General features: G+C 50.4%; 14 non-coding genes across 14 annotated transcripts; all 14 read left to right on the forward strand.

The window, feature by feature from the left end:
* The first annotated feature begins 1693 nt into the window (after nucleotides 1-1693).
* trnad-guc (transfer RNA aspartic acid (anticodon GUC)) lies at nucleotides 1694-1765 on the forward strand. Its single transcript has one exon. It is a non-coding gene; the product is annotated as a tRNA-Asp (tRNA).
* A 1740-nt stretch (nucleotides 1766-3505) lies between these two features.
* trnad-guc (transfer RNA aspartic acid (anticodon GUC)) lies at nucleotides 3506-3577 on the forward strand. Its single transcript has one exon. It is a non-coding gene; the product is annotated as a tRNA-Asp (tRNA).
* Nucleotides 3578-5326: 1749 nt separating this feature from the next.
* Nucleotides 5327-5398, forward strand: trnad-guc (transfer RNA aspartic acid (anticodon GUC)). The gene has a single exon. It is a non-coding gene; the product is annotated as a tRNA-Asp (tRNA).
* Nucleotides 5399-7147: 1749 nt separating this feature from the next.
* On the forward strand, nucleotides 7148-7219 carry trnad-guc (transfer RNA aspartic acid (anticodon GUC)). The gene has a single exon. It is a non-coding gene; the product is annotated as a tRNA-Asp (tRNA).
* Nucleotides 7220-8965: 1746 nt separating this feature from the next.
* On the forward strand, nucleotides 8966-9037 carry trnad-guc (transfer RNA aspartic acid (anticodon GUC)). The gene has a single exon. It is a non-coding gene; the product is annotated as a tRNA-Asp (tRNA).
* A 1743-nt stretch (nucleotides 9038-10780) lies between these two features.
* Nucleotides 10781-10852, forward strand: trnad-guc (transfer RNA aspartic acid (anticodon GUC)). Its single transcript has one exon. It is a non-coding gene; the product is annotated as a tRNA-Asp (tRNA).
* Nucleotides 10853-12592: 1740 nt separating this feature from the next.
* trnad-guc (transfer RNA aspartic acid (anticodon GUC)) lies at nucleotides 12593-12664 on the forward strand. Its single transcript has one exon. It is a non-coding gene; the product is annotated as a tRNA-Asp (tRNA).
* Nucleotides 12665-14407: 1743 nt separating this feature from the next.
* trnad-guc (transfer RNA aspartic acid (anticodon GUC)) lies at nucleotides 14408-14479 on the forward strand. The gene has a single exon. It is a non-coding gene; the product is annotated as a tRNA-Asp (tRNA).
* A 1743-nt stretch (nucleotides 14480-16222) lies between these two features.
* trnad-guc (transfer RNA aspartic acid (anticodon GUC)) lies at nucleotides 16223-16294 on the forward strand. The gene has a single exon. It is a non-coding gene; the product is annotated as a tRNA-Asp (tRNA).
* Nucleotides 16295-18037: 1743 nt separating this feature from the next.
* Nucleotides 18038-18109, forward strand: trnad-guc (transfer RNA aspartic acid (anticodon GUC)). The gene has a single exon. It is a non-coding gene; the product is annotated as a tRNA-Asp (tRNA).
* Nucleotides 18110-19851: 1742 nt separating this feature from the next.
* On the forward strand, nucleotides 19852-19923 carry trnad-guc (transfer RNA aspartic acid (anticodon GUC)). The gene has a single exon. It is a non-coding gene; the product is annotated as a tRNA-Asp (tRNA).
* A 1743-nt stretch (nucleotides 19924-21666) lies between these two features.
* On the forward strand, nucleotides 21667-21738 carry trnad-guc (transfer RNA aspartic acid (anticodon GUC)). Its single transcript has one exon. It is a non-coding gene; the product is annotated as a tRNA-Asp (tRNA).
* Nucleotides 21739-23481: 1743 nt separating this feature from the next.
* Nucleotides 23482-23553, forward strand: trnad-guc (transfer RNA aspartic acid (anticodon GUC)). The gene has a single exon. It is a non-coding gene; the product is annotated as a tRNA-Asp (tRNA).
* A 1743-nt stretch (nucleotides 23554-25296) lies between these two features.
* Nucleotides 25297-25368, forward strand: trnad-guc (transfer RNA aspartic acid (anticodon GUC)). Its single transcript has one exon. It is a non-coding gene; the product is annotated as a tRNA-Asp (tRNA).
* The last annotated feature ends 1405 nt before the right edge of the window (nucleotides 25369-26773 follow it).

Consider the following 26773-nt stretch of genomic DNA (forward strand, 5'->3'; position numbering starts at 1 on the left):
TGCCGATTTCAAGTCCCATGCGTTCCCAGGGCCGAGCGGTCTGCTCTTGTCAACAAACAAAACCTACGATCGTCTCAATTCTGCTCTCCCTGGCCAACTTGTCCTTTCATCTACCAAGGAGATGATCATTTGAGACTTCCTCATTCTTTGGCGACAAATGAAAACTGCCGTCCTCAAGAAGGCTCACCGGACCAGAAACCTTGTCTGCTTTCTTCCCCTTCCCCCACCCCCACTCCAGATGCTGACTTGCTCCAGCAATTTCTGTTTCCCACTCTGATTTTGTTGTCACTTCGTCCCGTCAGTGGGCATATAACTCGCACGCAAACGGCGTGCAAATTAAAACCTTTAAGCAACCGGTAGCGACAAATGACAGTGAGCTTTCCCCTCTCCCTCGCTCCAATCAAAAAGGGGTCAGACCCCTCAGAGTTTGGACCCGATCCTGCCATCAAGGTGATGCAACACCATCCCCTGCTGCTGGCAGACTGTACTACACCCACAGTGGAAAGTCAAAGTCATCTGAGTGGCAACTTCTGCTCTTCTCGATAGAAGGACAAAGCCCAGTGGCTGGGTTAACATGAAGGTCAACACAGAGGCAAGCTTGAGAAAGCACGTGCAGGTACTCAACCTACACTGTTGGCATCATAGGAGCACCACAGTGTGGAAGCAGGCCATTCACACTGACCCTTCTGAAGAGAAACCCATGCAGATCCATGCTTGGTACTGAGGGATCCCAGCAAAAGTTCACCGGTTCCCAATGTTGGGGACGTCCAGAACCAGGGGTCACAGTCTCCGAACGAAGGGCAAGCGATTCAGGAAGAATTTTTCTCTCAGAGAGTGGTGAACCTGTGGACTTGTCTCCCACAGGAAGATGCGGCTATGCCGGTTTGTGAGATACACTCAAGAGGGAGCCGGACGTAGACCTTGCAGCTAAAGGGATCCAGGGGTACGGAGAGGAAGCTGGAGTGCTTACTGAAATTACATGTTCAATCGTGATCACATTGAACGGTGGCGGTGTCTTGAAGGGCTGAATGGAACAAGTGAGGACTGCAGTTGCTGGAAATCAGAGTCTCGATCAGTGTGGCGCTGGAAACGCGAAGCAAGTCAGGCAGCATCCTGATTTTCCTGCTCCTCGGATTCTGCCTGACTTGAAGGGCTGAATGGCCTACTCCTGCACTTAATTTCTACGTTTCGATGTTAAATGCATGGCTGAGAGATCTGATGCAGCGTACAGTAAAGTCACCCCACCGTCCTCCGGGAGCACTGCTCTCTGATGAGGAAGCGATTGATGGGTGGTAGTAGAACCTGAGGGGACGAGCTTGAAAAAGGGAAGCTTTCGTGCTGAGTCCATTTGGCAGTGGGAATTGAAGCCAGGCTGTTGGATTTGTGCTGTCGTACACAAATCAGTTTGTTAGAAGCAGGTAATGGGAGAGCGCGCGTGGATCAGCAGCAGACGAAGTTTAACGCAGACGGTAGGGCACAACGAAAAGGCTGTTTTACAGCAGCAGCAGCGGCGGATTACTTGAAAGAAAGATAGTCGAATAATAAAACATGAAAACATCAATAACTATTCTCTTAATCATCTCCACAGAGGTAGAAGATGATCTAAAGGAGAACTCAAATTGACAACAAAATCCAAATTTCACATAAGAACATTCTACCTAATACGGATGCGACAGAGCGCGCTGTCGTCCAATCCGCGGTAGTATAGTGGTTAGTATCCCCGCCTGTCACGCGGGAGACCGGGGTTCAATTCCCCGCCGGGGAGTCTGCGGCATTTTGAGAGGCCAGCTCCATATCTCAATGCCGGAGTGCCGATTTCAAGTCCCATGCGTTCCCAGGGCCGAGCGGTCTGCTCTTGTCAACAAACAAAGCCTACGATACTCTCCATTCTGCTCTCCCTGGCCAACTTGTCCTTTCATCTACCAAGGAGATGATCATTTGAGACTTCCTCATTCTTTGGCGACAAATGAAAACTGCCGTCCTCAAGAAGGCTCACCGGACCAGAAACCTTGTCTGCTTTCTTCCCCTTCCCCCACCCCCACTCCAGATGCTGACTTGCTCCAGCAATTTCTGTTTCCCACTCTGATTTTGTTGTCACTTCGTCCCGTCAGTGGGCATATAACTCGCACGCAAACGGCGTGCAAATTAAAACCTTTAAGCAACCGGTAGCGACAAATGACAGTGAGCTTTCCCCTCTCCCTCGCTCCAATCAAAAAGGGGTCAGACCCCTCAGAGTTTGGACCCGATCCTGCCATCAAGGTGATGCAACACCATCCCCTGCTGCTGGCAGACTGTACTACACCCACAGTGGAAAGTCAAAGTCATCTGAGTGGCAACTTCTGCTCTTCTCGATAGAAGGACAAAGCCCAGTGGCTGGGTTAACATGAAGGTCAACACAGAGGCAAGCTTGAGAAAGCACGTGCAGGTACTCAACCTACACTGTTGGCATCATAGGAGCACCACAGTGTGGAAGCAGGCCATTCACACTGACCCTTCTGAAGAGAAACCCATGCAGATCCATGCTTGGTACTGAGGGATCCCAGCAAAAGTTCACCGGTTCCCAATGTTGGGGACGTCCAGAACCAGGGGTCACAGTCTCCGAACGAAGGGCAAGCGATTCAGGAAGAATTTTTCTCTCAGAGAGTGGTGAACCTGTGGACTTGTCTCCCACAGGAAGATGCGGCTATGCCGGTTTGTGAGATACACTCAAGAGGGAGCCGGACGTAGACCTTGCAGCTAAAGGGATCCAGGGGTACGGAGAGGAAGCTGGAGTGCTTACTGAAATTACATGTTCAATCGTGATCACATTGAACGGTGGCGGTGTCTTGAAGGGCTGAATGGAACAAGTGAGGACTGCAGTTGCTGGAAATCAGAGTCTCGATCAGAGTGGCGCTGGAAACGCGAAGCAAGTCAGGCAGCATCCTGATTTTCCTGCTCCTCGGATTCTGCCTGACTTGAAGGGCTGAATGGCCTACTCCTGCACTTAATTTCTACGTTTCGATGTTAAATGCATGGCTGAGAGATCTGATGCAGCGTACAGTAAAGTCACCCCACCGTCCTCCGGGAGCACTGCTCTCTGATGAGGAAGCGATTGATGGGTGGTAGTAGAACCTGAGGGGACGAGCTTGAAAAAGGGAAGCTTTCGTGCTGAGTCCATTTGGCAGTGGGAATTGAAGCCAGGCTGTTGGATTTGTGCTGTCGTACACAAATCAGTTTGTTAGAAGCAGGTAATGGGAGAGCGCGCGTGGATCAGCAGCAGACGAAGTTTAACGCAGACGGTAGGGCACAACGAAAAGGCTGTTTTACAGCAGCAGCAGCAGCGGCGGATTACTTGAAAGAAAGATAGTCGAATAATAAAACATAAAAACAACAATAACTATTCTCTTAATCATCTCCACAGAGGTAGAAGATGATCTAAAGGAGAACTCAAATTGACAACAAAATCCAAATTTCACATAAGAACATTCTACCTAATACGGATGCGACAGAGTGCGCTGTCGTCCCATCCTCGGTAGTATTGTGGTTAGTATCCCCGCCTGTCGCGCGGGAGACCGGGGTTCAATTCCCCGCCGGGGAGTCTGCGGCATTTTGAGAGGCCAGCTCCATATCTCAATGCAGGAGTGCCGATTTCATGTCCCATGCGTTCCCAGGGCCGAGCGGTCTGCTCTTGTCAACAAACAAAACCTACGATACTCTCCATTCTGCTCTCCCTGGCCAACTTGTCCTTTCATCTACCAAGGAGATGGTCATTTGAGACTTCCTCATTTTTTGGCGACAAATGAAAACTGCCGTCCTCAAGAAGGCTCACCGGACCAGAAACCTTGTCTGCTTTCTTCCCCTTCCCCCACCCCCACTCCAGATGCTGACTTGCTCCAGCAATTTCTGTTTCCCACTCTGATTTTGTTGTCACTTCGTCCCGTCAGTGGGCATATAACTCGCACGCAAACGGCGTGCAAATTAAAACCTTTAAGCAACCGGTAGCGACAAATGACAGTGAGCTTTCCCCTCTCCCTCGCTCCAATCAAAAAGGGGTCAGACCCCTCAGAGTTTGGACCCGATCCTGCCATTAAGGTGATGCAACACCATCCCCTGCTGCTGGCAGACTGTACTACACCCACAGTGGAAAGTCAAAGTCATCTGAGTGGCATCGTCTGCTCTTCTCGATAGAAGGACAAAGCCGAGTGGCTGGGTTAACATGAAGGTCAACACAGAGGCAAGCTTGAGAAAGCACGTGCAGGTACTCAACCTACACTGTTGGCATCATAGGAGCACCACAGTGTGGAAGCAGGCCATTCACACTGACCCTTCTGAAGAGAAACCCATGCAGATCCAGGCTTGGTACTGAGGGATCCCAGCAAAAGTTCACCGGTTCCCAATGTTGGGGGCGTCCAGAACCAGGGGTGACAGTCTCCGAACGAAGGGCAAGCGATTCAGGAAGAATTTTTCTCTCAGAGAGTGGTGAACCTGTGGACTTGTCTCCCACAGGAAGATGCGGCTATGCCGGTTTGTGAGATACACTCAAGAGGGAGCCGGACGTAGACCTTGCAGCTAAAGGGATCCAGGGGTACGGAGAGGAAGCTGGAGTGCTTACTGAAATTACATGTTCAATCGTGATCACATTGAACGGTGGCGGTGTCTTGAAGGGCTGAATGGAACAAGTGAGGACTGCAGTTGCTGGAAATCAGAGTCTCGATCAGAGTGGCGCTGGAAACGCGAAGCAAGTCAGGCAGCATCCTGATTTTCCTGCTCCTCGGATTCTGCCTGACTTGAAGGGCTGAATGGCCTACTCCTGCACTTAATTTCTACGTTTCGATGTTAAATGCATGGCTGAGAGATCTGATGCAGCGTACAGTAAAGTCACCCCACCGTCCTCCGGGAGCACTGCTCTCTGATGAGGAAGCGATTGATGGGTGGTAGTAGAACCTGAGGGGACGAGCTTGAAAAAGGGAAGCTTTCGTGCTGAGTCCATTTGGCAGTGGGAATTGAAGCCAGGCTGTTGGATTTGTGCTGTCGTACACAAATCAGTTTGTTAGAAGCAGGTAATGGGAGAGCGCGCGTGGATCAGCAGCAGACGAAGTTTAACGCAGACGGTAGGGCACAACGAAAAGGCTGTTTTACAGCAGCAGCAGCAGCAGCAGCAGCGGCGGATTACTTGAAAGAAAGATAGTCGAATAATAAAACATGAAAACATCAATAACTATTCTCTTAATCATCTCCACAGAGGTAGAAGATGATCTAAAGGAGAACTCAAATTGACAACAAAATCCAAATTTCACATAAGAACATTCTACCTAATACGGATGCGACAGAGCGCGCTGTCGTCCAATCCGCGGTAGTATAGTGGTTAGTATCCCCGCCTGTCACGCGGGAGACCGGGGTTCAATTCCCCGCCGGGGAGTCTGCGGCATTTTGAGAGGCCAGCTCCATATCTCAATGCAGGAGTGCCGATTTCAAGTCCCATGCGTTCCCAGGGCCGAGCGGTCTGCTCTTGTCAACAAACAAAACCTACGATCGTCTCAATTCTGCTCTCCCTAGCCAACTTGTCCTTTCATCTCCCAAGGAGATGATCATTTGACACTTCCTCCTTTTTTGGCGACAAATGAAAACTGCCGTCCTCAAGAAGGCTCACCGGACCAGAAACCTTGTCTGCTTTCTTCCCCTTCCCCCACCCCCACTCCAGATGCTGACTTGCTCCAGCAATTTCTGTTTCCCACTCTGATTTTGTTGTCACTTCGTCCCGTCAGTGGGCATATAACTCGCACGCAAACGGGGTGCAAATTAAAACCTTTAAGCAACCGGTAGCGACAAATGACAGTGAGCTTTCCCCTCTCCCTCGCTCCAATCAAAAAGGGGTCAGACCCCTCAGAGTTTGGACCCGATCCTGCCATTAAGGTGATGCAACACCATCCCCTGCTGCTGGCAGACTGTACTACACCCACAGTGGAAAGTCAAAGTCATCTGAGTGGCATCGTCTGCTCTTCTCGATAGAAGGACAAAGCCCAGTGGCTGGGTTAACATGAAGGTCAACACAGAGGCAAGCTTGAGAAAGCACGTGCAGGTACTCAACCTACACTGTTGGCATCATAGGAGCACCACAGTGTGGAAGCAGGCCATTCACACTGACCCTTCTGAAGAGAAACCCATGCAGATCCAGGCTTGGTACTGAGGGATCCCAGCAAAAGTTCACCGGTTCCCAATGTTGGGGGCGTCCAGAACCAGGGGTGACAGTCTCCGAACGAAGGGCAAGCGATTCAGGAAGAATTTTTCTCTCAGAGAGTGGTGAACCTGTGGACTTGTCTCCCACAGGAAGATGCGGCTATGCCGGTTTGTGAGATACACTCAAGAGGGAGCCGGACGTAGACCTTGCAGCTAAAGGGATCCAGGGGTACGGAGAGGAAGCTGGAGTGCTTACTGAAATTACATGTTCAATCGTGATCACATTGAACGGTGGCGGTGTCTTGAAGGGCTGAATGGAACAAGTGAGGACTGCAGTTGCTGGAAATCAGAGTCTCGATCAGAGTGGCGCTGGAAACGCGAAGCAAGTCAGGCAGCATCCTGATTTTCCTGCTCCTCGGATTCTGCCTGACTTGAAGGGCTGAATGGCCTACTCCTGCACTTAATTTCTACGTTTCGATGTTAAATGCATGGCTGAGAGATCTGATGCAGCGTACAGTAAAGTCACCCCACCGTCCTCCGGGAGCACTGCTCTCTGATGAGGAAGCGATTGATGGGTGGTAGTAGAACCTGAGGGGACGAGCTTGAAAAAGGGAAGCTTTCGTGCTGAGTCCATTTGGCAGTGGGAATTGAAGCCAGGCTGTTGGATTTGTGCTGTCGTACACAAATCAGTTTGTTAGAAGCAGGTAATGGGAGAGCGCGCGTGGATCAGCAGCAGACGAAGTTTAACGCAGACGGTAGGGCACAACGAAAAGGCTGTTTTACAGCAGCAGCAGCAGCAGCAGCAGCGGCGGATTACTTGAAAGAAAGATAGTCGAATAATAAAACATGAAAACATCAATAACTATTCTCTTAATCATCTCCACAGAGGTAGAAGATGATCTAAAGGAGAAATCAAATTGACAACAAAATCCAAATTTCACATAAGAACATTCTATCTAATACGGATGCGACAGAGCGCGCTGTCGTCCAATCCGCGGTAGTATAGTGGTTAGTATCCCCGCCTGTCACGCGGGAGACCGGGGTTCAATTCCCCGCCGGGGAGTCTGCGGCATTTTGAGAGGCCAGCTCCATATCTCAATGCAGGAGTGCCGATTTCAAGTCCCATGCGTTCCCAGGGCCGAGCGGTCTGCTCTTGTCAACAAACAAAACCTACGATCGTCTCAATTCTGCTCTCCCTAGCCAACTTGTCCTTTCATCTCCCAAGGAGATGATCATTTGAGACTTCCTCCTTTTTTGGCGACAAATGAAAACTGCCGTCCTCAAGAAGGCTCACCGGACCAGAAACCTTGTCTGCTTTCTTCCCCTTCCCCCACCCCCACTCCAGATGCTGACTTGCTCCAGCAATTTCTGTTTCCCACTCTGATTTTGTTGTCACTTCGTCCCGTCAGTGGGCATATAACTCGCACGCAAACGGGGTGCAAATTAAAACCTTTAAGCAACCGGTAGCGACAAATGACAGTGAGCTTTCCCCTCTCCCTCGCTCCAATCAAAAAGGGGTCAGACCCCTCAGAGTTTGGACCCGATCCTGCCATTAAGGTGATGCAACACCATCCCCTGCTGCTGGCAGACTGTACTACACCCACAGTGGAAAGTCAAAGTCATCTGAGTGGCATCGTCTGCTCTTCTCGATAGAAGGACAAAGCCCAGTGGCTGGGTTAACATGAAGGTCAACACAGAGGCAAGCTTGAGAAAGCACGTGCAGGTACTCAACCTACACTGTTGGCATCATAGGAGCACCACAGTGTGGAAGCAGGCCATTCACACTGACCCTTCTGAAGAGAAACCCATGCAGATCCAGGCTTGGTACTGAGGGATCCCAGCAAAAGTTCACCGGTTCCCAATGTTGGGGGCGTCCAGAACCAGGGGTGACAGTCTCCGAACGAAGGGCAAGCGATTCAGGAAGAATTTTTCTCTCAGAGAGTGGTGAACCTGTGGACTTGTCTCCCACAGGAAGATGCGGCTATGCCGGTTTGTGAGATACACTCAAGAGGGAGCCGGACGTAGACCTTGCAGCTAAAGGGATCCAGGGGTACGGAGAGGAAGCTGGAGTGCTTACTGAAATTACATGTTCAATCGTGATCACATTGAACGGTGGCGGTGTCTTGAAGGGCTGAATGGAACAAGTGAGGACTGCAGTTGCTGGAAATCAGAGTCTCGATCAGAGTGGCGCTGGAAACGCGAAGCAAGTCAGGCAGCATCCTGATTTTCCTGCTCCTCGGATTCTGCCTGACTTGAAGGGCTGAATGGCCTACTCCTGCACTTAATTTCTACGTTTCGATGTTAAATGCATGGCTGAGAGATCTGATGCAGCGTACAGTAAAGTCACCCCACCGTCCTCCGGGAGCACTGCTCTCTGATGAGGAAGCGATTGATGGGTGGTAGTAGAACCTGAGGGGACGAGCTTGAAAAAGGGAAGCTTTCGTGCTGAGTCCATTTGGCAGTGGGAATTGAAGCCAGGCTGTTGGATTTGTGCTGTCGTACACAAATCAGTTTGTTAGAAGCAGGTAATGGGAGAGCGCGCGTGGATCAGCAGCAGACGAAGTTTAACGCAGACGGTAGGGCACAACGAAAAGGCTGTTTTACAGCAGCAGCAGCAGCAGCAGCGGCGGATTACTTGAAAGATAGATAGTCAAATAATAAAACATGAAAACAACAATAACTATTCTCTTAATCATCTCCACAGAGGTAGAAGATGATCTAAAGGAGAACTCAAATTGACAACAAAATCCAAATTTCACATAAGAACATTCTACCTAATACGGATGCGACAGAGCGCGCTGTCGTCCAATCCTCGGTAGTATAGTGGTTAGTATCCCCGCCTGTCACGCCGGAGACCGGGGTTCAATTCCCCGCCGGGGAGTCTGCGGCATTTTGAGAGGCCAGCTCCATATCTCAATGCAGGAGTGCCGATTTCAAGTCCCATGCGTTCCCAGGGCCGAGCGGTCTGCTCTTGTCAACAAACAAAACCTACGATCGTCTCAATTCTGCTCTCCCTAGCCAACTTGTCCTTTCATCTACCAAGGAGATGATCATTTGAGACTTCCTCCTTTTTTGGCGACAAATGAAAACTGCCGTCCTCAAGAAGGCTCACCGGACCAGAGACCTTGTCTGCTTTCTTCCCCTTCCCCCACCCCCACTCCAGATGCTGACTTGCTCCAGCAATTTCTGTTTCCCACTCTGATTTTGTTGTCACTTCGTCCCGTCAGTGGGCATATAACTCGCACGCAAACGGCGTGCAAATTAAAACCTTTAAGCAACCGGTAGCGACAAATGACAGTGAGCTTTCCCCTCTCCCTCGCTCCAATCAAAAAGGGGTCAGACCCCTCAGAGTTTGGACCCGATCCTGCCATTAAGGTGATGCAACACCATCCCCTGCTGCTGGCAGACTGTACTACACCCACAGTGGAAAGTCAAAGTCATCTGAGTGGCATCGTCTGCTCTTCTCGATAGAAGGACAAAGCCCAGTGGCTGGGTTAACATGAAGGTCAACACAGAGGCAAGCTTGAGAAAGCACGTGCAGGTACTCAACCTACACTGTTGGCATCATAGGAGCACCACAGTGTGGAAGCAGGCCATTCACACTGACCCTTCTGAAGAGAAACCCATGCAGATCCAGGCTTGGTACTGAGGGATCCCAGCAAAAGTTCACCGGTTCCCAATGTTGGGGGCGTCCAGAACCAGGGGTGACAGTCTCCGAACGAAGGGCAAGCGATTCAGGAAGAATTTTTCTCTCAGAGAGTGGTGAACCTGTGGACTTGTCTCCCACAGGAAGATGCGGCTATGCCGGTTTGTGAGATACACTCAAGAGGGAGCCGGACGTAGACCTTGCAGCTAAAGGGATCCAGGGGTACGGAGAGGAAGCTGGAGTGCTTACTGAAATTACATGTTCAATCGTGATCACATTGAACGGTGGCGGTGTCTTGAAGGGCTGAATGGAACAAGTGAGGACTGCAGTTGCTGGAAATCAGAGTCTCGATCAGAGTGGCGCTGGAAACGCGAAGCAAGTCAGGCAGCATCCTGATTTTCCTGCTCCTCGGATTCTGCCTGACTTGAAGGGCTGAATGGCCTACTCCTGCACTTAATTTCTACGTTTCGATGTTAAATGCATGGCTGAGAGATCTGATGCAGCGTACAGTAAAGTCACCCCACCGTCCTCCGGGAGCACTGCTCTCTGATGAGGAAGCGATTGATGGGTGGTAGTAGAACCTGAGGGGACGAGCTTGAAAAAGGGAAGCTTTCGTGCTGAGTCCATTTGGCAGTGGGAATTGAAGCCAGGCTGTTGGATTTGTGCTGTCGTACACAAATCAGTTTGTTAGAAGCAGGTAATGGGAGAGCGCGCGTGGATCAGCAGCAGACGAAGTTTAACGCAGACGGTAGGGCACAACGAAAAGGCTGTTTTACAGCAGCAGCAGCAGCAGCGGCGGATTACTTGAAAGAAAGATAGTCGAATAATAAAACATGAAAACAACAATAACTATTCTCTTAATCATCTCCACAGAGGTAGAAGATGATCTAAAGGAGAACTCAAATTGACAACAAAATCCAAATTTCACATAAGAACATTCTACCTAATACGGATGCGACAGAGTGCGCAGTCGTCCAATCCTCGGTAGTATAGTGGTTAGTATCCCCGCCTGTCACGCGGGCGACCGGGGTTCAATTCCCCGCCGGGGAGTCTGCGGCATTTTGAGAGGCCAGCTCCATATCTCAATGCAGGAGTGCCGATTTCAAGTCCCATGCGTTCCCAGGGCCGAGCGGTCTGCTCTTGTCAACAAACAAAACCTACGATACTCTCCATTCTGCTCTCCCTGGCCAACTTGTCCTTTCATCTACCAAGGAGATGATCATTTGAGACTTCCTCCTTTTTTGGCGACAAATGAAAACTGCCGTCCTCAAGAAGGCTCACCGGACCAGAAACCTTGTCTGCTTTCTTCCCCTTCCCCCACCCCCACTCCAGATGCTGACTTGCTCCAGCAATTTCTGTTTCCCACTCTGATTTTGTTGTCACTTCGTCCCGTCAGTGGGCATATAACTCGCACGCAAACGGCGTGCAAATTAAAACCTTTAAGCAACCGGTAGCGACAAATGACAGTGAGCTTTCCCCTCTCCCTCGCTCCAATCAAAAAGGGGTCAGACCCCTCAGAGTTTGGACCCGATCCTGCCATCAAGGTGATGCAACACCATCCCCTGCTGCTGGCAGACTGTACTACACCCACAGTGGAAAGTCAAAGTCATCTGAGTGGCATCGTCTGCTCTTCTCGATAGAAGGACAAAGCCCAGTGGCTGGGTTAACATGAAGGTCAACACAGAGGCAAGCTTGAGAAAGCACGTGCAGGTACTCAACCTACACTGTTGGCATCATAGGAGCACCACAGTGTGGAAGCAGGCCATTCACACTGACCCTTCTGAAGAGAAACCCATGCAGATCCAGGCTTGGTACTGAGGGATCCCAGCAAAAGTTCACCGGTTCCCAATGTTGGGGGCGTCCAGAACCAGGGGTCACAGTCTCCGAACGAAGGGCAAGCGATTCAGGAAGAATTTTTCTCTCAGAGAGTGGTGAACCTGTGGACTTGTCTCCCACAGGAAGATGCGGCTATGCCGGTTTGTGAGATACACTCAAGAGGGAGCCGGACGTAGACCTTGCAGCTAAAGGGATCCAGGGGTACGGAGAGGAAGCTGGAGTGCTTACTGAAATTACATGTTCAATCGTGATCACATTGAACGGTGGCGGTGTCTTGAAGGGCTGAATGGAACAAGTGAGGACTGCAGTTGCTGGAAATCAGAGTCTCGATCAGAGTGGCGCTGGAAACGCGAAGCAAGTCAGGCAGCATCCTGATTTTCCTGCTCCTCGGATTCTGCCTGACTTGAAGGGCTGAATGGCCTACTCCTGCACTTAATTTCTACGTTTCGATGTTAAATGCATGGCTGAGAGATCTGATGCAGCGTACAGTAAAGTCACCCCACCGTCCTCCGGGAGCACTGCTCTCTGATGAGGAAGCGATTGATGGGTGGTAGTAGAACCTGAGGGGACGAGCTTGAAAAAGGGAAGCTTTCGTGCTGAGTCCATTTGGCAGTGGGAATTGAAGCCAGGCTGTTGGATTTGTGCTGTCGTACACAAATCAGTTTGTTAGAAGCAGGTAATGGGAGAGCGCGCGTGGATCAGCAGCAGACGAAGTTTAACGCAGACGGTAGGGCACAACGAAAAGGCTGTTTTACAGCAGCAGCAGCAGCGGCGGATTACTTGAAAGAAAGATAGTCGAATAATAAAACATGAAAACAACAATAACTATTCTCTTAATCATCTCCACAGAGGTAGAAGATGATCTAAAGGAGAACTCAAATTGACAAGAAAATCCAAATTTCACATAAGAACATTCTACCTAATACGGATGCGACAGAGTGCGCTGTCGTCCAATCCTCGGTAGTATAGTGGTTAGTATCCCCGCCTGTCACGCGGGAGACCGGGGTTCAATTCCCCGCCGGGGAGTCTGCGGCATTTTGAGAGGCCAGCTCCATATCTCAATGCAGGAGTGCCGATTTCAAGTCCCATGCGTTCCCAGGGCCGAGCGGTCTGCTCTTGTCAACAAACAAAACCTACGATACTCTCCATTCTGCTCTCCCTGGCCAACTTGTCCTTTCATCTACCAAGGAGATGATCATTTGAGACTTCCTCCTTTTTTGGCGACAAATGAAAACTGCCGTCCTCAAGAAGGCTCACCGGACCAGAAACCTTGTCTGCTTTCTTCCCCTTCCCCCACCCCCACTCCAGATGCTGACTTGCTCCAGCAATTTCTGTTTCCCACTCTGATTTTGTTGTCACTTCGTCCCGTCAGTGGGCATATAACTCGCACGCAAACGGCGTGCAAATTAAAACCTTTAAGCAACCGGTAGCGACAAATGACAGTGAGCTTTCCCCTCTCCCTCGCTCCAATCAAAAAGGGGTCAGACCCCTCAGAGTTTGGACCCGATCCTGCCATTAAGGTGATGCAACACCATCCCCTGCTGCTGGCAGACTGTACTACACCCACAGTGGAAAGTCAAAGTCATCTGAGTGGCATCGTCTGCTCTTCTCGATACAAGGACAAAGCCCAGTGGCTGGGTTAACATGAAGGTCAACACAGAGGCAAGCTTGAGAAAGCACGTGCAGGTACTCAACCTACACTGTTGGCATCATAGGAGCACCACAGTGTGGAAGCAGGCCATTCACACTGACCCTTCTGAAGAGAAACCCATGCAGATCCAGGCTTGGTACTGAGGGATCCCAGCAAAAGTTCACCGGTTCCCAATGTTGGGGGCGTCCAGAACCAGGGGTGACAGTCTCCGAACGAAGGGCAAGCGATTCAGGAAGAATTTTTCTCTCAGAGAGTGGTGAACCTGTGGACTTGTCTCCCACAGGAAGATGCGGCTATGCCGGTTTGTGAGATACACTCAAGAGGGAGCCGGACGTAGACCTTGCAGCTAAAGGGATCCAGGGGTACGGAGAGGAAGCTGGAGTGCTTACTGAAATTACATGTTCAATCGTGATCACATTGAACGGTGGCGGTGTCTTGAAGGGCTGAATGGAACAAGTGAGGACTGCAGTTGCTGGAAATCAGAGTCTCGATCAGAGTGGCGCTGGAAACGCGAAGCAAGTCAGGCAGCATCCTGATTTTCCTGCTCCTCGGATTCTGCCTGACTTGAAGGGCTGAATGGCCTACTCCTGCACTTAATTTCTACGTTTCGATGTTAAATGCATGGCTGAGAGATCTGATGCAGCGTACAGTAAAGTCACCCCACCGTCCTCCGGGAGCACTGCTCTCTGATGAGGAAGCGATTGATGGGTGGTAGTAGAACCTGAGGGGACGAGCTTGAAAAAGGGAAGCTTTCGTGCTGAGTCCATTTGGCAGTGGGAATTGAAGCCAGGCTGTTGGATTTGTGCTGTCGTACACAAATCAGTTTGTTAGAAGCAGGTAATGGGAGAGCGCGCGTGGATCAGCAGCAGACGAAGTTTAACGCAGACGGTAGGGCACAACGAAAAGGCTGTTTTACAGCAGCAGCAGCAGCAGCGGCGGATTACTTGAAAGAAAGATAGTCGAATAATAAAACATGAAAACAACAATAACTATTCTCTTAATCATCTCCACAGAGGTAGAAGATGATCTAAAGGAGAACTCAAATTGACAACAAAATCCAAATTTCACATAAGAACATTCTACCTAATACGGATGCGACAGAGTGCGCAGTCGTCCAATCCTCGGTAGTATAGTGGTTAGTGTCCCCGCCTGTCACGCGGGCGACCGGGGTTCAATTCCCCGCCGGGGAGTCTGCGTCATTTTGAGAGGCCAGCTCCATATCTCAATGCAGGAGTGCCGATTTCAAGTCCCATGCGTTCCCAGGGCCGAGCGGTCTGCTCTTGTCAACAAACAAAACCTACGATACTCTCCATTCTGCTCTCCCTGGCCAACTTGTCCTTTCATTTACCAAGGAGATGATCATTTGAGACTTCCTCCTTTTTTGGCGACAAATGAAAACTGCCGTCCTCAAGAAGGCTCACCGGACCAGAAACCTTGTCTGCTTTCTTCCCCTTCCCCCACCCCCACTCCAGATGCTGACTTGCTCCAGCAATTTCTGTTTCCCACTCTGATTTTGTTGTCACTTCGTCCCGTCAGTGGGCATATAACTCGCACGCAAACGGCGTGCAAATTAAAACCTTTAAGCAACCGGTAGCGACAAATGACAGTGAGCTTTCCCCTCTCCCTCGCTCCAATCAAAAAGGGGTCAGACCCCTCAGAGTTTGGACCCGATCCTGCCATTAAGGTGATGCAACACCATCCCCTGCTGCTGGCAGACTGTACTACACCCACAGTGGAAAGTCAAAGTCATCTGAGTGGCATCGTCTGCTCTTCTCGATAGAAGGACAAAGCCCAGTGGCTGGGTTAACATGAAGGTCAACACAGAGGCAAGCTTGAGAAAGCACGTGCAGGTACTCAACCTACACTGTTGGCATCATAGGAGCACCACAGTGTGGAAGCAGGCCATTCACACTGACCCTTCTGAAGAGAAACCCATGCAGATCCAGGCTTGGTACTGAGGGATCCCAGCAAAAGTTCACCGGTTCCCAATGTTGGGGGCGTCCAGAACCAGGGGTGACAGTCTCCGAACGAAGGGCAAGCGATTCAGGAAGAATTTTTCTCTCAGAGAGTGGTGAACCTGTGGACTTGTCTCCCACAGGAAGATGCGGCTATGCCGGTTTGTGAGATACACTCAAGAGGGAGCCGGACGTAGACCTTGCAGCTAAAGGGATCCAGGGGTACGGAGAGGAAGCTGGAGTGCTTACTGAAATTACATGTTCAATCGTGATCACATTGAACGGTGGCGGTGTCTTGAAGGGCTGAATGGAACAAGTGAGGACTGCAGTTGCTGGAAATCAGAGTCTCGATCAGAGTGGCGCTGGAAACGCGAAGCAAGTCAGGCAGCATCCTGATTTTCCTGCTCCTCGGATTCTGCCTGACTTGAAGGGCTGAATGGCCTACTCCTGCACTTAATTTCTACGTTTCGATGTTAAATGCATGGCTGAGAGATCTGATGCAGCGTACAGTAAAGTCACCCCACCGTCCTCCGGGAGCACTGCTCTCTGATGAGGAAGCGATTGATGGGTGGTAGTAGAACCTGAGGGGACGAGCTTGAAAAAGGGAAGCTTTCGTGCTGAGTCCATTTGGCAGTGGGAATTGAAGCCAGGCTGTTGGATTTGTGCTGTCGTACACAAATCAGTTTGTTAGAAGCAGGTAATGGGAGAGCGCGCGTGGATCAGCAGCAGACGAAGTTTAACGCAGACGGTAGGGCACAACGAAAAGGCTGTTTTACAGCAGCAGCAGCAGCAGCGGCGGATTACTTGAAAGAAAGATAGTCGAATAATAAAACATGAAAACAACAATAACTATTCTCTTAATCATCTCCACAGAGGTAGAAGATGATCTAAAGGAGAACTCAAATTGACAACAAAATCCAAATTTCACATAAGAACATTCTACCTAATACGGATGCGACAGAGCGCGCTGTCGTCCAATCCTCGGTAGTATAGTGGTTAGTATCCCCGCCTGTCACGCGGGAGACCGGGGTTCAATTCCCCGCCGGGGAGTCTGCGGCATTTTGAGAGGCCACCTCCATATCTCAATGCAGGAGTGCCGATTTCAAGTCCCATGCGTTCCCAGGGCCGAGCGGTCTGCTCTTGTCAACAAACAAAACCTACGATACTCTCCATTCTGCTCTCCCTGGCCAACTTGTCCTTTCATCTACCAATGAGATGATCATTTGAGACTTCCTCATTTTTTGGCGACAAATGAAAACTGCCGTCCTCAAGAAGGCTCACCGGACCAGAAACCTTGTCTGCTTTCTTCCCCTTCCCCCACCCCCACTCCAGATGCTGACTTGCTCCAGCAATTTCTGTTTCCCACTCTGATTTTGTTGTCACTTCGTCCCGTCAGTGGGCATATAACTCGCACGCAAACGGCGTGCAAATTAAAACCTTTAAGCAACCGGTAGCGACAAATGACAGTGAGCTTTCCCCTCTCCCTCGCTCCAATCAAAAAGGGGTCAGACCCCTCAGAGTTTGGACCCGATCCTGCCATTAAGGTGATGCAACACCATCCCCTGCTGCTGGCAGACTGTACTACACCCACAGTGGAAAGTCAAAGTCATCTGAGTGGCATCGTCTGCTCTTCTCGATAGAAGGACAAAGCCCAGTGGCTGGGTTAACATGAAGGTCAACACAGAGGCAAGCTTGAGAAAGCACGTGCAGGTACTCAACCTACACTGTTGGCATCATAGAAGCACCACAGTGTGGAAGCAGGCCATTCACACTGACCCTTCTGAAGAGAAACCCATGCAGATCCAGGCTTGGTACTGAGGGATCCCAGCAAAAGTTCACCGGTTCCCAATGTTGGGGGCATCCAGAACCAGGGGTCACAGTCTCCGAACGAAGGGCAAGCGATTCAGGAAGAATTTTTCTCTCAGAGAGTGGAGAACCTGTGGACTTGTCTCCCACAGGAAGATGCGGCTATGCCGGTTTGTGAGATACACTCAAGAGGGAGCCGGACGTAGACCTTGCAGCTAAAGGGATCCAGGGGTACGGAGTGGAAGCTCGAGTGCTTACTGAAATTACATGTTCAATCGTGATCACATTGAACGGTGGCGGTGTCTTGAAGGGCTGAATGGAACAAGTGAGGACTGCAGTTGCTGGAAATCAGAGTCTCGATCAGAGTGGCGCTGGAAACGCGAAGCAAGTCAGGCAGCATCCTGATTTTCCTGCTCCTCGGATTCTGCCTGACTTGAAGGGCTGAATGGCCTACTCCTGCACTTAATTTCTACGTTTCGATGTTAAATGCATGGCTGAGAGATCTGATGCAGCGTACAGTAAAGTCACCCCACCGTCCTCCGGGAGCACTGCTCTCTGATGAGGAAGCGATTGATGGGTGGTAGTAGAACCTGAGGGGACGAGCTTGAAAAAGGGAAGCTTTCGTGCTGAGTCCATTTGGCAGTGGGAATTGAAGCCAGGCTGTTGGATTTGTGCTGTCGTACACAAATCAGTTTGTTAGAAGCAGGTAATGGGAGAGCGCGCGTGGATCAGCAGCAGACGAAGTTTAACGCAGACGATAGGGCACAACGAAAAGGCTGTTTTACAGCAGCAGCAGCAGCAGCGGCGGATTACTTGAAAGAAAGATAGTCGAATCATAAAACATGAAAACAACAATAACTATTCTCTTAATCATCTCCACAGAGGTAGAAGATGATCTAAAGGAGAACTCAAATTGACAACAAAATCCAAATTTCACATAAGAACATTCTACCTAATACGGATGCGACAGAGCGCGCTGTCGTCCAATCCTCGGTAGTATAGTGGTTAGTATCCCCGCCTGTCACGCGGGAGACCGGGGTTCAATTCCCCGCCGGGGAGTCTGCGGCATTTTGAGAGGCCAGCTCCATATCTCAATGCAGGAGTGCCGATTTCAATTCCCATGCGTTCCCAGGGCCGAGCGGTCTGCTCTTGTCAACAAACAAAACCTACGATACTCTCCATTCTGCTCTCCCTGGCCAACTTGTCCTTTCATCTACCAAGGAGATGATCATTTGAGACTTCCTAATTTTTGGCGACAAATGAAAACTGCCGTCCTCAAGAAGGCTCACCGGACCAGAAACCTTGTCTGCTTTCTTCCCCTTCCCCCACCCCCACTCCAGATGCTGACTTGCTCCAGCAATTTCTGTTTCCCACTCTGATTTTGTTGTCACTTCGTCCCGTCAGTGGGCATATAACTCGCACGCAAACGGCGTGCAAATTAAAACCTTTAAGCAACCGGTAGCGACAAATGACAGTGAGCTTTCCCCTCTCCCTCGCTCCAATCAAAAAGGGGTCAAACCCCTCAGAGTTTGGACCCGATCCTGCCATCAAGGTGATGCAACACCATCCCCTGCTGCTGGCAGACTGTACTACACCCACAGTGGAAAGTCAAAGTCATCTGAGTGGCATCGTCTGCTCTTCTCGATAGAAGGACAAAGCCCAGTGGCTGGGTTAACATGAAGGTCAACACAGAGGCAAGCTTGAGAAAGCACGTGCAGGTACTCAACCTACACTGTTGGCATCATAGGAGCACCACAGTGTGGAAGCAGGCCATTCACACTGACCCTTCTGAAGAGAAACCCATGCAGATCCATGCTTGGTACTGAGGGATCCCAGCAAAAGTTCACCGGTTCCCAATGTTGGGGACGTCCAGAACCAGGGGTCACAGTCTCCGAACGAAGGGCAAGCGATTCAGGAAGAATTTTTCTCTCAGAGAGTGGTGAACCTGTGGACTTGTCTCCCACAGGAAGATGCGGCTATGCCGGTTTGTGAGATACACTCAAGAGGGAGCCGGACGTAGACCTTGCAGCTAAAGGGATCCAGGGGTACGGAGAGGAAGCTGGAGTGCTTACTGAAATTACATGTTCAATCGTGATCACATTGAACGGTGGCGGTGTCTTGAAGGGCTGAATGGAACAAGTGAGGACTGCAGTTGCTGGAAATCAGAGTCTCGATCAGTGTGGCGCTGGAAACGCGAAGCAAGTCAGGCAGCATCCTGATTTTCCTGCTCCTCGGATTCTGCCTGACTTGAAGGGCTGAATGGCCTACTCCTGCACTTAATTTCTACGTTTCGATGTTAAATGCATGGCTGAGAGATCTGATGCAGCGTACAGTAAAGTCACCCCACCGTCCTCCGGGAGCACTGCTCTCTGATGAGGAAGCGATTGATGGGTGGTAGTAGAACCTGAGGGGACGAGCTTGAAAAAGGGAAGCTTTCGTGCTGAGTCCATTTGGCAGTGGGAATTGAAGCCAGGCTGTTGGATTTGTGCTGTCGTACACAAATCAGTTTGTTAGAAGCAGGTAATGGGAGAGCGCGCGTGGATCAGCAGCAGACGAAGTTTAACGCAGACGGTAGGGCACAACGAAAAGGCTGTTTTACAGCAGCAGCAGCAGCAGCGGCGGATTACTTGAAAGAAAGATAGTCGAATAATAAAACATGAAAACAACAATAACTATTCTCTTAATCATCTCCACAGAGGTAGAAGATGATCTAAAGGAGAACTCAAATTGACAACAAAATCCAAATTTCACATAAGAACATTCTACCTAATACGGATGCGACAGAGTGCGCTGTCGTCCAATCCTCGGTAGTATAGTGGTTAGTATCCCCGCCTGTCACGCGGGAGACCGGGGTTCATTTCCCCGCCGGGGAGTCTGCGGCATTTTGAGAGGCCAGCTCCATATCTCAATGCAGGAGTGCCGATTTTAAGTCCCATGCGTTCCCAGGGCCGAGCGGTCTGCTCTTGTCAACAAACAAAACCTACGATACTCTCCATTCTGCTCTCCCTGGCCAACTTGTCCTTTCATCTACCAAGGAGATGATCATTTGAGACTTCCTCATTCTTTGGCGACAAATGAAAACTGCCGTCCTCAAGAAGGCTCACCGGACCAGAAACCTTGTCTGCTTTCTTCCCCTTCCCCCACCCCCACTCCAGATGCTGACTTGCTCCAGCAATTTCTGTTTCCCACTCTGATTTTGTTGTCACTTCGTCCCGTCAGTGGGCATATAACTCGCACGCAAACGGCGTGCAAATTAAAACCTTTAAGCAACCGGTAGCGACAAATGACAGTGAGCTTTCCCCTCTCCCTCGCTCCAATCAAAAAGGGGTCAGACCCCTCAGAGTTTGGACCCGATCCTGCCATCAAGGTGATGCAACACCATCCCCTGCTGCTGGCAGACTGTACTACACCCACAGTGGAAAGTCAAAGTCATCTGAGTGGCAACTTCTGCTCTTCTCGATAGAAGGACAAAGCCCAGTGGCTGGGTTAACATGAAGGTCAACACAGAGGCAAGCTTGAGAAAGCACGTGCAGGTACTCAACCTACACTGTTGGCATCATAGGAGCACCACAGTGTGGAAGCAGGCCATTCACACTGACCCTTCTGAAGAGAAACCCATGCAGATCCATGCTTGGTACTGAGGGATCCCAGCAAAAGTTCACCGGTTCCCAATGTTGGGGACGTCCAGAACCAGGGGTCACAGTCTCCGAACGAAGGGCAAGCGATTCAGGAAGAATTTTTCTCTCAGAGAGTGGTGAACCTGTGGACTTGTCTCCCACAGGAAGATGCGGCTATGCCGGTTTGTGAGATACACTCAAGAGGGAGCCGGACGTAGACCTTGCAGCTAAAGGGATCCAGGGGTACGGAGAGGAAGCTGGAGTGCTTACTGAAATTACATGTTCAATCGTGATCACATTGAACGGTGGCGGTGTCTTGAAGGGCTGAATGGAACAAGTGAGGACTGCAGTTGCTGGAAATCAGAGTCTCGATCAGTGTGGCGCTGGAAACGCGAAGCAAGTCAGGCAGCATCCTGATTTTCCTGCTCCTCGGATTCTGCCTGACTTGAAGGGCTGAATGGCCTACTCCTGCACTTAATTTCTACGTTTCGATGTTAAATGCATGGCTGAGAGATCTGATGCAGCGTACAGTAAAGTCACCCCACCGTCCTCCGGGAGCACTGCTCTCTGATGAGGAAGCGATTGATGGGTGGTAGTAGAACCTGAGGGGACGAGCTTGAAAAAGGGAAGCTTTCGTGCTGAGTCCATTTGGCAGTGGGAATTGAAGCCAGGCTGTTGGATTTGTGCTGTCGTACACAAATCAGTTTGTTAGAAGCAGGTAATGGGAGAGCGCGCGTGGATCAGCAGCAGACGAAGTTTAACGCAGACGGTAGGGCACAACGAAAAGGCTGTTTTACAGCAGCAGCAGCAGCAGCGGCGGATTACTTGAAAGAAAGATAGTCGAATAATAAAACATGAAAACATCAATAACTATTCTCTTAATCATCTCCACAGAGGTAGAAGATGATCTAAAGGAGAACTCAAATTGACAACAAAATCCAAATTTCACATAAGAACATTCTACCTAATACGGATGCGACAGAGCACGCTGTCGTCCAATCCGCGGTAGTATAGTGGTTAGTATCCCCGCCTGTCACGCGGGAGACCGGGGTTCAATTCCCCGCCGGGGAGTCTGCGGCATTTTGAGAGGCCAGCTCCATATCTCAATGCCGGAGTGCCGATTTCAAGTCCCATGCGTTCCCAGGGCCGAGCGGTCTGCTCTTGTCAACAAACAAAACCTACGATACTCTCCCTTCTGCTCTCCCTGGCCAACTTGTCCTTTCATCTACCAAGGAGATGATCATTTGAGACTTCCTCATTTTTTGGCGACAAATGAAAACTGCCGTCCTCAAGAAGGCTCACCGGACCAGAAACCTTGTCTGCTTTCTTCCCCTTCCCCCACCCCCACTCCAGATGCTGACTTGCTCCAGCAATTTCTGTTTCCCACTCTGATTTTGTTGTCACTTCGTCCCGTCAGTGGGCATATAACTCGCACGCAAACGGGGTGCAAATTAAAACCTTTAAGCAACCGGTAGCGACAAATGACAGTGAGCTTTCCCCTCTCCCTCGCTCCAATCAAAAAGGGGTCAGACCCCTCAGAGTTTGGACCCGATCCTGCCATTAAGGTGATGCAACACCATCCCCTGCTGCTGGCAGACTGTACTACACCCACAGTGGAAAGTCAAAGTCATCTGAGTGGCATCGTCTGCTCTTCTCGATAGAAGGACAAAGCCCAGTGGCTGGGTTAACATGAAGGTCAACACAGAGGCAAGCTTGAGAAAGCACGTGCAGGTACTCAACCTACACTGTTGGCATCATAGGAGCACCACAGTGTGGAAGCAGGCCATTCACACTGACCCTTCTGAAGAGAAACCCATGCAGATCCATGCTTGGTACTGAGGGATCCCAGCAAAAGTTCACCGGTTCCCAATGTTGGGGACGTCCAGAACCAGGGGTCACAGTCTCCGAACGAAGGGCAAGCGATTCAGGAAGAATTTTTCTCTCAGAGAGTGGTGAACCTGTGGACTTGTCTCCCACAGGAAGATGCGGCTATGCCGGTTTGTGAGATACACTCAAGAGGGAGCCGGACGTAGACCTTGCAGCTAAAGGGATCCAGGGGTACGGAGAGGAAGCTGGAGTGCTTACTGAAATTACATGTTCAATCGTGATCACATTGAACGGTGGCGGTGTCTTGAAGGGCTGAATGGAACAAGTGAGGACTGCAGTTGCTGGAAATCAGAGTCTCGATCAGAGTGGCGCTGGAAACGCGAAGCAAGTCAGGCAGCATCCTGATTTTCCTGCTCCTCGGATTCTGCCTGACTTGAAGGGCTGAATGGCCTACTCCTGCACTTAATTTCTACGTTTCGATGTTAAATGCATGGCTGAGAGATCTGATGCAGCGTACAGTAAAGTCACCCCACCGTCCTCCGGGAGCACTGCTCCCTGATGAGGAAGCGATTGATGGGTGGTAGTAGAACCTGAGGGGACGAGCTTGAAAAAGGGAAGCTTTCGTGCTGAGTCCATTTGGCAGTGGGAATTGAAGCCAGGCTGTTGGATTTGTGCTGTCGTACACAAATCAGTTTGTTAGAAGCAGGTAATGGGAGAGCGCGCGTGGATCAGCAGCAGACGAAGTTTAACGCAGACGGTAGGGCACAACGAAAAGGCTGTTTTACAGCAGCAGCAGCAGCAGCGGCGGATTACTTGAAAGAAAGATAGTCGAATAATAAAACATAAAAACAACAATAACTATTCTCTTAATCATCTCCACAGAGGTAGAAGATGATCTAAAGGAGAACTCAAATTGACAACAAAATCCAAATTTCACATAAGAACATTCTACCTAATACGGATGCGACAGAGTGCGCTGTCGTCCCATCCTCGGTAGTATTGTGGTTAGTATCCCCGCCTGTCGCGCGGGAGACCGGGGTTCAATTCCCCGCCGGGGAGTCTGCGGCATTTTGAGAGGCCAGCTCCATATCTCAATGCAGGAGTGCCGATTTCAAGTCCCATGCGTTCCCAGGGCCGAGCGGTCTGCTCTTGTCAACAAACAAAACCTACGATACTCTCCATTCTGCTCTCCTTGGCCAACTTGTCCTTTCATCTACCAAGGAGATGATCATTTGAGACTTCCTCATTCTTTGGCGACAAATGAAAACTGCCGTCCTCAAGAAGGCTCACCGGACCAGAAACCTTGTCTGCTTTCTTCCCCTTCCCCCACCCCCACTCCAGATGCTGACTTGCTCCAGCAATTTCTGTTTCCCACTCTGATTTTGTTGTCACTTCGTCCCGTCAGTGGGCATATAACTCGCACGCAAACGGCGTGCAAATTAAAACCTTTAAGCAACCGGTAGCGACAAATGACAGTGAGCTTTCCCCTCTCCCTCGCTCCAATCAAAAAGGGGTCAGACCCCTCAGAGTTTGGACCCGATCCTGCCATCAAGGTGATGCAACACCATCCCCTGCTGCTGGCAGACTGTACTACACCCACAGTGGAAAGTCAAAGTCATCTGAGTGGCAACTTCTGCTCTTCTCGATAGAAGGACAAAGCCCAGTGGCTGGGTTAACATGAAGGTCAACACAGAGGCAAGCTTGAGAAAGCACGTGCAGGTACTCAACCTACACTGTTGGCATCATAGGAGCACCACAGTGTGGAAGCAGGCCATTCACACTGACCCTTCTGAAGAGAAACCCATGCAGATCCATGCTTGGTACTGAGGGATCCCAGCAAAAGTTCACCGGTTCCCAATGTTGGGGACGTCCAGAACCAGGGGTCACAGTCTCCGAACGAAGGGCAAGCGATTCAGGAAGAATTTTTCTCTCAGAGAGTGGTGAACCTGTGGACTTGTCTCCCACAGGAAGATGCGGCTATGCCGGTTTGTGAGATACACTCAAGAGGGAGCCGGACGTAGACCTTGCAGCTAAAGGGATCCAGGGGTACGGAGAGGAAGCTGGAGTGCTTACTGAAATTACATGTTCAATCGTGATCACATTGAACGGTGGCGGTGTCTTGAAGGGCTGAATGGAACAAGTGAGGACTGCAGTTGCTGGAAATCAGAGTCTCGATCAGTGTGGCGCTGGAAACGCGAAGCAAGTCAGGCAGCATCCTGATTTTCCTGCTCCTCGGATTCTGCCTGACTTGAAGGGCTGAATGGCCTACTCCTGCACTTAATTTCTACGTTTCGATGTTAAATGCATGGCTGAGAGATCTGATGCAGCGTACAGTAAAGTCACCCCACCGTCCTCCGGGAGCACTGCTCTCTGATGAGGAAGCGATTGATGGGTGGTAGTAGAACCTGAGGGGACGAGCTTGAAAAAGGGAAGCTTTCGTGCTGAGTCCATTTGGCAGTGGGAATTGAAGCCAGGCTGTTGGATTTGTGCTGTCGTACACAAATCAGTTTGTTAGAAGCAGGTAATGGGAGAGCGCGCGTGGATCAGCAGCAGACGAAGTTTAACGCAGACGGTAGGGCACAACGAAAAGGCTGTTTTACAGCAGCAGCAGCAGCAGCGGCGGATTACTTGAAAGAAAGATAGTCGAATAATAAAACATGAAAACATCAATAACTATTCTCTTAATCATCTCCACAGAGGTAGAAGATGATCTAAAGGAGAACTCAAATTGACAACAAAATCCAAATTTCACATAAGAACATTCTACCTAATACGGATGCGACAGAGCGCGCTGTCGTCCAATCCGCGGTAGTATAGTGGTTAGTATCCCCGCCTGTCACGCGGGAGACCGGGGTTCAATTCCCCGCCGGGGAGTCTGCGGCATTTTGAGAGGCCAGCTCCATATCTCAATGCCGGAGTGCCGATTTCAAGTCCCATGCGTTCCCAGGGCCGAGCGGTCTGCTCTTGTCAACAAACAAAACCTACGATACTCTCCATTCTGCTCTCCCTGGCCAACTTGTCCTTTCATCTACCAAGGAGATGATCATTTGAGACTTCCTCATTTTTTGGCGACAAATGAAAACTGCCGTCCTCAAGAAGGCTCACCGGACCAGAAACCTTGTCTGCTTTCTTCCCCTTCCCCCACCCCCACTCCAGATGCTGACTTGCTCCAGCAATTTCTGTTTCCCACTCTGATTTTGTTGTCACTTCGTCCCGTCAGTGGGCATATAACTCGCACGCAAACGGGGTGCAAATTAAAACCTTTAAGCAACCGGTAGCGACAAATGACAGTGAGCTTTCCCCTCTCCCTCGCTCCAATCAAAAAGGGGTCAGACCCCTCAGAGTTTGGACCCGATCCTGCCATTAAGGTGATGCAACACCATCCCCTGCTGCTGGCAGACTGTACTACACCCACAGTGGAAAGTCAAAGTCATCTGAGTGGCATCGTCTGCTCTTCTCGATAGAAGGACAAAGCCCAGTGGCTGGGTTAACATGAAGGTCAACACAGAGGCAAGCTTGAGAAAGCACGTGCAGGTACTCAACCTACACTGTTGGCATCATAGGAGCACCACAGTGTGGAAGCAGGCCATTCACACTGACCCTTCTGAAGAGAAACCCATGCAGATCCATGCTTGGTACTGAGGGATCCCAGCAAAAGTTCACCGGTTCCCAATGTTGGGGACGTCCAGAACCAGGGGTCACAGTCTCCGAACGAAGGGCAAGCGATTCAGGAAGAATTTTTCTCTCAGAGAGTGGTGAACCTGTGGACTTGTCTCCCACAGGAAGATGCGGCTATGCCGGTTTGTGAGATACACTCAAGAGGGAGCCGGACGTAGACCTTGCAGCTAAAGGGATCCAGGGGTACGGAGAGGAAGCTGGAGTGCTTACTGAAATTACATGTTCAATCGTGATCACATTGAACGGTGGCGGTGTCTTGAAGGGCTGAATGGAACAAGTGAGGACTGCAGTTGCTGGAAATCAGAGTCTCGATCAGAGTGGCGCTGGAAACGCGAAGCAAGTCAGGCAGCATCCTGATTTTCCTGCTCCTCGGATTCTGCCTGACTTGAAGGGCTGAATGGCCTACTCCTGCACTTAATTTCTACGTTTCGATGTTAAATGCATGGCTGAGAGATCTGATGCAGCGTACAGTAAAGTCACCCCACCGTCCTCCGGGAGCACTGCTCCCTGATGAGGAAGCGATTGATGGGTGGTAGTAGAACCTGAGGGGACGAGCTTGAAAAAGGGAAGCTTTCGTGCTGAGTCCATTTGGCAGTGGGAA

Source organism: Chiloscyllium punctatum, chromosome 30 (assembly GCF_047496795.1).
Source record: "Chiloscyllium punctatum isolate Juve2018m chromosome 30, sChiPun1.3, whole genome shotgun sequence".
Classification (NCBI taxonomy): Eukaryota; Metazoa; Chordata; class Chondrichthyes; order Orectolobiformes; family Hemiscylliidae; genus Chiloscyllium; species Chiloscyllium punctatum.